This window comes from Tamandua tetradactyla, chromosome 4, assembly GCF_023851605.1.
Source record: "Tamandua tetradactyla isolate mTamTet1 chromosome 4, mTamTet1.pri, whole genome shotgun sequence".
Classification (NCBI taxonomy): Eukaryota; Metazoa; Chordata; class Mammalia; order Pilosa; family Myrmecophagidae; genus Tamandua; species Tamandua tetradactyla.
The window spans coordinates 17,032,114-17,044,494 of NC_135330.1; the positions used below are offsets into that span (position 1 = coordinate 17,032,114).

General features: G+C 36.7%; 1 pseudogene; it reads left to right on the forward strand.

Annotated features, from left to right (window-relative positions):
* The first annotated feature begins 1,374 nt into the window (after window positions 1-1,374).
* Window positions 1,375-3,004, forward strand: LOC143680191 (transformer-2 protein homolog alpha-like; annotated as a pseudogene).
* Window positions 3,005-12,381: the final 9,377 nt, after the last annotated feature.

The window sequence follows — 12,381 nt, forward strand, 5'->3', positions numbered from 1 at the left end:
TAATAACTGCTATTCATTGTGCATTTGATGCTGCTATTTAAAAATACGCCCACAGCCAGGAACAGTGACCTGCCTTCACAGCAGATATGGCACAAACCCCAAGACAGAAGCATAATATGAATTATGATCATTATAAATACCTTCTATTTGTATAGCTCTTTTCAAAACACTGTTCTATGCAAAAGCAGGGACAACCCCTCCTACTTCTCTGAACTCAATCTCCACTCACTCTCATTCCTTAAACTCCACCCAGCTGGGTTTCTGGCTCCTCATCAATCCTTCTGTGCTTGTCCTGCCTTGAGGCTATTCACTGGAGTGTATTCCATCTGGAATCCTTGACTGTACATCTTGTGTCTGGTTTCTCATTAGGGCTCTGTGCAAATGAAATCTCCTCCAGAAGACCTTCTCTGACTGTTCTATCTAGAATAGCCACTCCCCATTATTTTATTTATCTATTTATCAGTCAACTTGCTTATCCTATACCTTCTCCTGCCACAATTTAATTTGCAGGAAAGCAGGAGCCTTGTTCTGCCATGAAACACCAGTATAAGGAACAGTGCCTGTTAACATAGTAGGTACTCAAATACATGCTTCCTGTGTAAATAAATAAAATTATCATTTATAACCCCCTTTTTTTTTTAATGTCTGAGGCATGAAAAATTGTGTGACTCCAACAAAGTCAAATAGTTAATAGATGGCTTTGGATCCGAACCCTCTCTTTTGGCTTATTTTGACTAATTGGCATTGTGCTCCTGAAAAAAATTTAGTGGTTAAAAGTAGGCACATTAAAAAAAAAAAAGAAAAGAAAAAAAAGAGTAGCCACACTTTAATTGTTTTATTCCAAGTGACGCTGGTGAATTGGGCACTTATATGTGTTCCTTTTGCTTGTTTCCTCATCTAATTAAGCTAAATATAAAATAGATAATATAAATATATCAAATATATGTGTATTTTATATAAAAATAACGGTAACTACCTTATGAGATTATGGTGAGATTTAGGTGCAAGTACTGATAATAGTCCCTGAGATATAGTGAGCTTTATTATTACTGTGAGTTCTCTTTAAACATTTGAAACTTAGTGTTTGGTATCTTACATCCCAGTCATCTTTACTCCACATTAAAATCCACAGATCCTTTAACACTATGCTGTGGTGTTAACACTCTTGAAATTCTCATTGATTTCCTATAACCTGTGTTCCAGCTTGTTCATGCCCCTTTTAAAGCAAGAGCTTACAAGTCAATTCATTGCAATATTATTATAAAAGCTAAGGACTGGATATCCATATCCACATGGTGGAGTAATATGCAGCTAGAGAGGAATGACAGGTATCTCTATTTACTGACATGGACATCTCTAGGAAATATTCAGTGAAACAAAACAAAGACAAAAAAAAAAAAGATGAAGCCAGAGGGAGTGAAATGGAGTGGCCATTGTTGCCAACTTTTACCTTCTCCCCACGGTCAAGTCAGCAAATTGATTAGGCCATTGGACCTTAAGCTGAGATTTGTCTCTTATTTAGTTCTGGAGCACGCCTGGCCAACATGAATAATGCAGAGAGCAACCTCAAGGACAGAGAACATTGCTCTCGGTCAAAATCTCCAACAGGAACTCCTGTTCTAAAATTGGAGAGCAGGTCAGGATCTCTTTCTCCATCAAGGGTTTCCAAATATTATGAATCCCACTCCCGATCAACATAAAAATCCAGGTCGAGATTAAGGAGGCATTCTCATAGACGTTACACTTGATCCATAGCCCACTTTCATTCTCATAGGAGATGCTCAGGAATAGCTTGTACACACCAGGTAACCCCAGAGAAGGAGCAGAAGTCATTCTCCAAGGTCTAGCTGAAGAAAACATACAGGCAGCAGGAGAACCAGATCCCAACACTTGTCTTGGACTATTTGGACTTGCAACAGAAAGGGATCTTCATGAAATATTTTCTCCATATGAGCCTTTGAGTAAGTATCAATGTGGTTTATTATCAATGAATCCTACAATCATGAGGATTTGCTTTTGTTTATTTTGAGAGAATAGATTACTCAAAGGGGCTCCAGAAAGGACACATGGAACAGAGTTGGATGGTAGAAGAATTTGTGTGGATGATTCTTTCACCAAGAGAGCACTCACACCTACACCAGGTATCTACATGAGCAGACCAATTCATGGTGGAGGGGGTGGCAGCGGTGGAAGCTGAGGTGGAGGTGGAGGCAGAGGTGGTGGAGGTGGGAGCAGAGGTGGTGGAGGTGGGAGCAGAGGTACAGAGGTGGAGGTGAAGGTGGAGGCAGAGGTTCAGGCAGAGGTGGAGGTGGAGGTGGAGGTGGAGGTGGAAGCAGAGGTGGTGGAGGTGGGAGCAGAGGTACAGAGGTGGAGGTGGAGGTGGAGGTGGAGGTGGTAGAGGTGGAGGCAGAGGTGGAGGTGGAGGGGGAGGTGTTGGAGGTGAAGCAGAGGTACAGAGGTGGAGGTGGAGGTGGAGGTAGAGGTTCAGGCAGAGGTGGAGGTGCAGGCAGAGGTAGAGGTGGAGGTAGAAGTGGTGGAGGTGGAAGTGGAGGCACAGAGGTGGAGGTAGTAGTGGTAGAGGTAGAAGCAGAGGCGCAGAGGTGGAGGTGGAGGGGGAGGTGTTGGAGGTGAAGCAGAGGTACAGAGGTGGAGGTGGAGGTGGAGGTAGAGGTTCAGGCAGAGGTGGAGGTGCAGGCAGAGGTAGAGGTGGAGGTAGAAGTGGTGGAGGTGGAAGTGGAGGCACAGAGGTGGAGGTAGTAGTGGTAGAGGTAGAAGCAGAGGCGCAGAGGTGGAGGTGGAGGGGGAGGTGTTGGAGGTGGAAGCAGAGGCACAGAGGGGCAGGCAGAGGTAGAGGAGGTGGCAGTTGAGGAGACTCTTCCTATGATAGAGGATATGATCATGGGTATGACAGATATGAAGACTATGATTACCAGTGCAGAAGATCGCCTTCTCCTTATTAGAGTAATACTGATGACAATCAAGATCTCATTCCTACAGCCCATGATGCTATCATTTCAGTTAGGGACGCTTTCTAGTTTTTGTTTGTTTGTTTGTTGCTGTTGTTGCTGCTGTTTAATTCTGGATTTCTCCAAGCTTTTAATCTTTGCTACTCCATAAAAAGAACGCTTTAAAAAATCTTTGGTTTATTTAGCATATACAATTTGTCCATTGTGCTGCTGTTTTCCACCCTTCTTACTCTTGAAGATGTAATTGTCATTTTGAGTGTTAAACATCCTGAGTCAAAAAGGAACTCCAGTGTTATGATTTGTAAATTATTTTTCCATTGCTTTTACAGAAAATTAACCCATAATCAAATGAGGAAATAAAGTGAGCTTTTTAAAGCCTCTTTTGTGCTAGGTATGTTATTAGACATTGTATTGGAGATCTACATTTAGGACAAACTTTCCTTTTTATACTTTCTTTGGAGTATGATAGTAACACACAAAGTAGTTCAGTCAAATCAAATTTATCTGTGGTGGCATGAACAAATAGATTAGTTTAGTAAAGTTTGAAGCTATTATAGAAGAAAACACTTGGTCATTTCTTTCAAAGAATGGAAATTTTGAGCCCTAAAACTAAATTTTTGTTTTTTAGAAATGAAAGCTTGTGGATTCCTCCATGACATGTTGTATTTTAAATACATCTGTTAAACTTACAAACTTATAAACTGTGATTTTTATGTTAAATTTATTGAAGCTTAAATGTTCCCTTAATCAGTGAAGGACAATCCTTATTGATTAACCAGAGCAATTTATATAATTTGCTGCTAAAACTTTTCATATTGGTTAGGTAGGTTATTGTATATAGTAAGCATAAAGTCCTTAGATGATAGATGTGGGGAAAAGTTTCCTTTCAAATAAAAGTTAATCTCATTGCAAAAAAAATTAAGTGGAGAATATATTATTCATCTCAAAGTAATGTATGTATGAGTATCAAATAAAATAGTTGCTGATAAAGAGAGAGATGAAACATGAGAATATGGCAAGGATAAAAGCAAGACTCCTCTGAATATGTTTGGTTCTGTAGATTGGAATTTGGGATCCTGTTTTCAATAAATGGTGCTGGGATAACTGAATATCTATATAAAAATGAATCTAGGACATTCTTTATACTAAACACAAAATAACACAATATGGACTTAAATGTAAAAGTTAAAATCTAAGTAAGAAACAAACACGTTAATACTTCAAGATCTTGGGTTTGACAAAGTTTTCCTAGGACCCAAGAAAGAATGAACCATTAAAGAAAAAAAGTGATGAATTGGACTTCACCAAATGCAAAATCTATCTAAAGACACAATTAAAGAAAAAGAAAAAGTAAGACACAGGCTTGAAGAAAGCTGATAATGTAATTAACAGCTGGAGAAATCACTAAACAATCCCCAGGTCACAAATGTTAGTAGCAGAGATAAGGTGGCAACCCAAGCCATTTGACTCCTCACACTTTCACTTTATCACATTGATTTAACCTGGGTTCGGTTCTACCTAAAGAAAAGAGTGTGAAGAGAGGAAAACAAAATGAATATGGTTTTTAGAAAAGAGAAATATACAGTGTTGAGAAGACTGAACTTCACTAGAAAGAACTAAACACTCCAACAATGCTATATACTTAATTTTTCACTAAGATCCTATCTCTCTTATTTGGATCTTTCTCCTTAAAACTATTTCAGAGACAAGAAAAAGGAGCAATGAATTGAGAGTGGGAAAAAAAATGTCATTGCATAAGGAAAACAGGTATCAAGTTAATTACTCTCATCACTGCAAATACTCTGGCCACAAACCTTCAAACACAAGTATATATTTGCACAGATTATTTACTGTGAAGTTCAGACCTTGGCCTATACAAAAGCTATTCAATGAAGGACAATAGATCAGCATCATCACAAATGAGAATCTATTTAGAAATCCTCAAACCAAATCATTTAAAATCCTTGAATAGTTTTTGAGTGTTTGTGTGGAAGTCACGTGCAAATAATGTCAGGTTTTCTCTGACTAGAGAAAATTACTTCTGAGATGGAGAATTTTTTCACCCTTCATTCACAAACTTTCTAATGTTATCAGACTCTCCATTCCTTTAAAATGAAACAATGTATCAATACTTTCCAGCCCAGTGCCTAGTTCAAAATAGGTAATTGTTCTAGTTTGCTAGCTGCTGGAATACAATATACCAGAAACAGAATGGCTCTTAAAATGGTGAATTTAATAAGTTGCTAGTTTACAGTTCTAAGGCTGAGAAAATGTCCCAATTAAAACAAGTCTATAGAAATATCCAATCAAAAGCATCCATCCACGGAAAGATACCTTGGTTTAAGAAGGCTGATGAAGTTCACGGTTTCTCTCTCAAGTGGATAAGCACATGGCGAACGGAGTCAGAGTATCTCTCTCATCTGGAAAGGCACATGGCGAACACAGTGTCATCTGCTAGCTTCTTCTCCTGGCTTCCTGTTTCATGAAGCTCCCCGGGAGGCATTTTTCTACTTCATCTCCAAAGGTCGATGGCTGGTGGACTCTGCTTCTTGTGGCTAAGTCATTCTGCTCTGCTCTCTTTGAATCTCCCATTCTCCAAAATGTTTCCTCTTTTATAGGACTCCAGAAACTTATCAAGACCCACCTAAATGGGTACAGACATGTCATCACCTAATCCAGTTTAACAACTACTCTTGATTAAATCACATCTCCAGGAAGATGATCTGATTACAGTTTCAAACATACAGTATTGAATAGGTATTATTCTGCCATTATGAAATGGGATTTTGATTAAAACATGGCTTTTCTAGGGTCCATCCATCCTTTCAAACCAGCACAGTGATTACAAAGAGCTATGTTGTTGTATTTGTTACTTTTTTTTATATGAAATTGGCAGTTACTTGAGATTTGAATCAGCTCTCTTTCAAAGTGTTTTGAATGATGACAGTGAAGTTTTGCAGTTTGTTTATTGCGGAGTCTAGATGTGGAGTAATTTTTATTTGTCCTGTAGCTTCATTAGGTTGCTTCAAACTGGGAATAATGTTTTCCCAGAGGTTTTAGGAAATTTTCAGCCATTATTGCTTAAAATATTATTTCAACCCAATGTCTCTTTCCTCAAATTCTAGGATTGCAATTAAATGTATTTTAAACCTTCTCAGTGTTTCTCTTATGTTTATATAACAAAAATGTTATAATAACTCTCTCTCAAAAGATAATTGCTTCCAAATCTGTAATTTGGAACTTTTTCAAATAAATGGAAACTTTTAAAAAGTTTCTAGGTCTTTCCTGCAAATTTGTCTATCTCCATGATCTTAGTGGCACTGTTGTTCTATACTTTGAGTCATATAATTCCAATGTCTGGAGGTCCCTTACTTCTGATAATCCGATTCAAGTTTTCTTACTTTGGTGTGTCTTATTTTTTTTTGTTTGTTGGACATTTTGTTTCAAAAATAATTTCGAGAAACTATGTGAGATCTAGAACATTTTCTTCTAGAGAGAATTTGTCTGTGTGTGTATCACAAGCTAAAAACACTTGTGAAACAAGGTTTGATTATTTTTCTAGGCCACCTAAATGGAACTTAGTGGCAAAACTACAATTTCTGACTTTAGCTAGTGCTAATCTTTGACATCCATTTTCCCAGTATCAATAAAAGTGCATCTTAACTCTCAGTTGTCTAATTCTCAGTTGTTTCCTCTGGATGGAAAGATAGCCCGAGGAAAAGCTCAAGGGTATAATGGTAAGCACAGTCTCAGGCAATATTGGTGTAGTATATTATATGTATAATCAAAATCACATAATAAATGGAGACAGGAAAAATTTTAAATATATAATATTTAAAAACTTTCCAATTTGTGTGAATGCACATAGATCACAGAAGCTTAAAAATGTTAAGACAATGGAAACCACATTGAGACACATCAAAATCAGCTCGCTGAAAACTGTTGATAAACAGAAAATCTTAAAAGCAACAGAGAAAAAAAGTCTTGTTACCTATAGGAGAAGAAACATTAAGAATTAACACTTGCTTTTCAATAGAAGCAATGCAAGCCAGAGGCAATGGAACATTTCCAAGGTATAGAAGGACAAAAAAAAAAAAAATTCAAACTGTCAAAATACAATTCTATATCCAGCAAAAACGTCCTTCATTAATGAAGACCAAATAAAGACTGACAAACAAAAATTAAGAAAAATTGTTACCAGCAAAACTACCTGCTTGCAGTTTGCAAATGCCAGATATGTTGGAACAGTTTTTTGGATGGCTAACGGGAAGATTTTGGAGGAACAGTGAAGAGAATGATGGAGAAGTCCTGGAGTGTTTGAACAGACTGTTGGTGTAAATGGAACTACTGCCAATCTTTTTTTTTTTATTATTAATTGAAAAAATTAACAGAACATTTAGAAATCATTCCATTCTACATATAAAATCAGTAATTCTTAATATCATCACATAGATGCATATTTAGCATTTCTTAGTACATTTGCATCAATTTAGAAAAAGAAATAGAAAGACAACAGAAAAAGAAATAAAACGATAATAGAGAGAAAAAATTAAAAAAAGAAAAAAGAAAAAAGAAAAACAAACTATAACTCAGATGCAGCTTCATTCAGTGTTTTAACATAATTACATTACAATTAAGTAGTATTGTGCTGTCTATTTCTGAGTTTTTGCATCCAGTCTTGTTGCACAGTCTGTATCCCTTCAGCTCCAATTACCCATTATCTTACCCTATTTCTATCTCCTGATGGTCTCTGTTACCAATGACAATTTCCAAGTTTATTCTCTAATGTTGGTTCACATCAGTGGGACCTTTCGTTTTTGGCTAGTCTCAATCAGCATAATGTTCTCTAGGTCCATCCATGTTATTACATGCTTCATAAGTTTATTCTGTCTTAAAGCTGCATAATATTCCATCGTATGTATATACCACAGTTTGTTTAACCCCTCGTCTGTTGATGGACATTTTGGCTGTTTCCATCTCTTTGCAATTGTAAATAACGCTGCTATAAACATTGGTGTGCAAATGTCCGTTTCTGTCTTTGCCCTTAAGTCCTCTGAGTAGATACCTAGCAATGGTATTGCTGGGTCGTATGGCAATTCTATATTCAGCTTTTTGAGGAACTGCCAAACTGCCTTCCACAGTGGTTGCACCATTTGACATTCCCACCAACAGTGGATAAGTGTGCCTCTTTCTCCGCATCCTCTCCAGCACTTGTCATTTTCTGTTTTGTTGATAATGGCCATTCTGGTGGATGTGAGATGATATCTCATTGTGGTTTTGATTTGCATTTCTCTAATGGCCAGGGACATTGAGCATCTCTTCATGTGCCTTTTGGCCATTTGTATTTCCTCTTCTGAGAGGTGTCTGTTCAAGTCTTTTTCCTATTTTGTAATTGGATTGGCTGTTTTTTTGTTGTTGAGTTGAACAATCTCTTTATAAATTCTGGATACTAGACCTTTATCTGATATGTCGTTTCCAAATATTGTCTCCCATTGTGTAGGCTGTCTTTCTACTTTCTTGATGAAGTTCTTTGATGCACAAAAGTGTTTAATTTTGAGGCACTCCCATTTATTTATTTATTTCTTCAGTGCTCTTGCTTTAGGTTTAAGGTCCATAAAACCGCCTCCAATTGTAAGATTCATAAGATATCTCCCTACATTTTCCTCTAACTGTTTTATGGTCTTAGACATAGTGTTTAGATCTTTGATCCATTTTGAGTTAACTTTTGTATAGGGTGTGAGATACGGGTCCTCTTTCATTCTTTTGCATATGGATATCCAGTTCTCTAGGCACCATTTATTGAAGAGACTGTTCTGTTCCAGGTGAGTTGGCTTGACTGCCTTATCAAAGATCAAATGTCCATAGATGAGAGGGTCTATATCTGAGCACTCTATTCGATTCCATTGGTCGATATATCTATCTTTATGCCAGTACCATGCTGTTTTGACCACTGTGGCTTCATAAAATGCCTTAAAGTCAGGCAGCGTGAGACCTCCAGCTTCATTTTTTTCCTCAAGATACTTTTAACAATTTGGGACACCCTGCCCTTCCAGATAAATTTGCTTATTGGTTTTTCCATTTCTGAAAAATAAGTTGTTGGGATTTTGATTGGTATTGCGTTGAATCTGTAAATCAATTTAGGTAGAATTGACATCTTAACTATATTGAGTCTTCCAATCCATGGACACGGTATGCCCTTCCATTTATTTAGGTCTTCTGTGATTTCTTTTAACAGTTTTTTGTAGTTTTCTTTGTATAGGTCTTTTGTCTCTTTAGTTAAATTTATTCCTAAGAATTTTATTCTTTTAGTTGCAATTGTAAATTGAATTCGTTTCTTGATTTCCCCCTCAGCTTGTTCATTGCTCGTGTATAGAAACACTACAGATTTTTGAATGTTGATCTTGTAACCTGCTACTTCGCTGTACTCATTTATTAGCTCTAGTAGTTTTGCTGTGGATTTGTCTGGGTTTTCGACGTATAGTATCATATCATCTGCAAACAGTGATAGTTTTACTTCTTCCTTTCCAATTTTGATGCCTTGTATTTCTTTTTCTTGTCTAATTGCTCTGGCTAGAACCTCCAACATGATGTTGAATAACAGTGGTGATAATGGACATCCTTGTCTTGTTCCTGATCTTAGGGGGAAAGTTTTCAATTTTTCCCCATTGAGGATGATATTAGCTGTGGGTTTTTCATATATTCCCTCTATCATTTTACGGAGGTTCCCTTGTATTCCTATCCTTTGAAGTGTTTTCAAAGGATAGGAATCCTTTGAAAGGATGTTGAATCTTGTCAAATGCTTTCTCTGCATCAATTGAGACGATCATGTGATTTTTCTGCTTTGATTTGTTGATATGGTGTATTACATTAATTGATTTTCTTATGTTGAACCATCCTTGCATACCTGGGATGAATCCTACTTGGTCATGATGTATAATTCTCCTAATGTGTTGCTGGATTCAATTTGCTAGAATTTTGTTGAGGATTTTTGCATCTATATTCATTAGAGAGATTGGTCTGTAGTTTTCTTTTTTTGTGATATCTTTGCCTGGTTTTGATATGAGGGTGATGTTGGCTTCATAGAATGAATTAGGTAGCTTTCCCTCTACTTCAATTTTTTTGAAGAGTTTGAGCAGGGTTGGTACTAATTCTTTCTGAAATGTTTGGTAGAATTCACATGTGAAGCCTTCTGGTCCTGGACTTTTCTTTTTGGGAAGCTTGTGAAAGACTGATTCAATTTCTTTACTTGTGATTGGCTTGTTGAGGTCATCTATTTCTTCTTGAGTCAAAGTTGGTTGTTCATGCCTTTCTAGGAACTTGTCCATTTCCTCTACATTGTTGTATTTATTAGCATAAAGTTGTTCATAGTATCCTGTTATTACCTCCTTTATTTCTGTGAGGTCAGTGGTTATGTCTCCTCTTCCATTTCTGATCCTATTTATTTGCATCCTCTCTCTTCTTCTTTTTGTCAATCTTGCTAAGCGCCCATCAATCTTGTTGATTTTCTCATAGAATCAACTTCTGGTCTTATTGATTTTCTCTATTGTTTTCATGTGCTCAATTTCATTTATTTCTTCTCTAATCTTTGTTATTTCTTTCCTTTTACTTGCTTTGGGGTTAGTTTGCTGCTCTTTCTCCAGTTCTTCCAAGTGGACAGTTAATTCCCGAATTTTTGCCCTTTCTTCTTTTTTGATATAAGCATTTAGGGCAATATATTTCTCTCTCAGCACTGCCTTTGCTGCGTCCCATAGGTTTTGATATGTTGTGTTTTAATTTTCATTTGCCTTGAGATATTTACTAATTTCTCTTGTAATTTCTTCCTTGACTCACTGGTTGTTTAAGAGTGTGTTGTTGAGCCTCCATGTATTTGTGAATTTTCTGGCACTCTGCCTATTATTGATTTCCAACTTCGTTCCTTTATGATCCCAGAAAGTGTTGTGTGTGATTTCAATCTTTTTAAATTTGTTGAGACTTGCTTTGTGACCCAGCATATGGTCTATCTTTGAGAATGATCCATGAGCACTTGAAAAAAAGGTGTATCCTGCTGTTGTGGGGTGTAATGTCCTATAAATGTCTGTTAAGTCTAGCTCATTTATTGTAATATTCAAATTCTCTGTTTCTTTATTGATCCTCTGTCTAGATGTTCTGTCCATTGATGAGAGTGGGGAATTGAAGTCTCCAACTACTATGGTAGATGTGTCTATTTCCCTTTTCAGTATTTGTAGTGTATTCCTCACGTATTTTGGGGTTTTCTGGTTTGGTGCATAAATATTTATGATTGTTATGTCTTCTTGTTGAATTGTTCCTTTTATTAGTAGATAGTATCCTTCTTTGTCTCTTTTAACTGTTTTACATTTGATGTCTAATTTGTTGGATATTAGTATAGCTACTCCTGCTCTTTTCTGGTTGTTATTTGCATGAAATATCTTTTCCCAACCTTTCACTTTCAACCTATATTTATCTTTGGGTCTAAGATGTGTTTCCTGTAGACAGCATATAGAAGGATCCTGTTTTTTAATCCATTCTGCCAGTCTATGTCTTTTGATTGGGGAATTCAGTCCATTAACATTTAGTGTTATTACTGTTTGGGTAATACTTTCCTCTAACATTTTGCCTTTTGTATTATATATATCATATCTAATTTTCCTTCTTTCTATACTCTTCTCCACACCTCCCTCTTCTGTCTTTTCATATCTGACTCTAATGCTCTCTTTAGTATGTCTTGCAGAGCTGGTCTCTTGGTCACAAATTCTCTCAGTGACTTTTTGTCTGAAAATGTTTTAATTTCTCCCTCATTTTTGAAGGACAATTTTGCTGGATATCGAATTCTTGGTTGGCAGTTTTTCTCTTTTAGTAATTTAAATATATCATCCCACTGTCTTCTAGCTTCCATGGTTTCTGCTGAGAAATCTACATATAGTCTTATTGGGTTTCCCTTGTATGTGATGGATTGCTTTTCTCTTGCTGCTTTCAAGATCCTCTCTTTCTCTTTGACCTCTGACATTCTAACTAGTAAGTGTCTTGGAGAACGCCTATTTGGATCTATTCTCTTTGGGGTGCTGCACTTCTTGGATCTGTAACTTTAGGTCTTTCATAAGAGTTGGAAAATTTTCAGTGATAATTTCTTCCATTAGTTTTTCTCCTCTTTTTCCCTTCTCTTCTCCTTCTGGGACACCCACAACACGTATATTTGTGAGCTTCATATTATCATTCAATTCCCTGAGCCCCTGCTCAAATTTTTCCATTCTTTTCCCTATAGTTTCTGTTTCTTTTTGGATTTCAGATGTTCCATCCTCCAGTTCACTAATTCTAACCTCTGTCTCTTGAAATCTACCATTGTAGGTTTCCATTGTTTTTTTCATCTCTTCTACTGTATCTTTCATTCCCATAAGTTCTGTGATTTATTTTTTCAGAC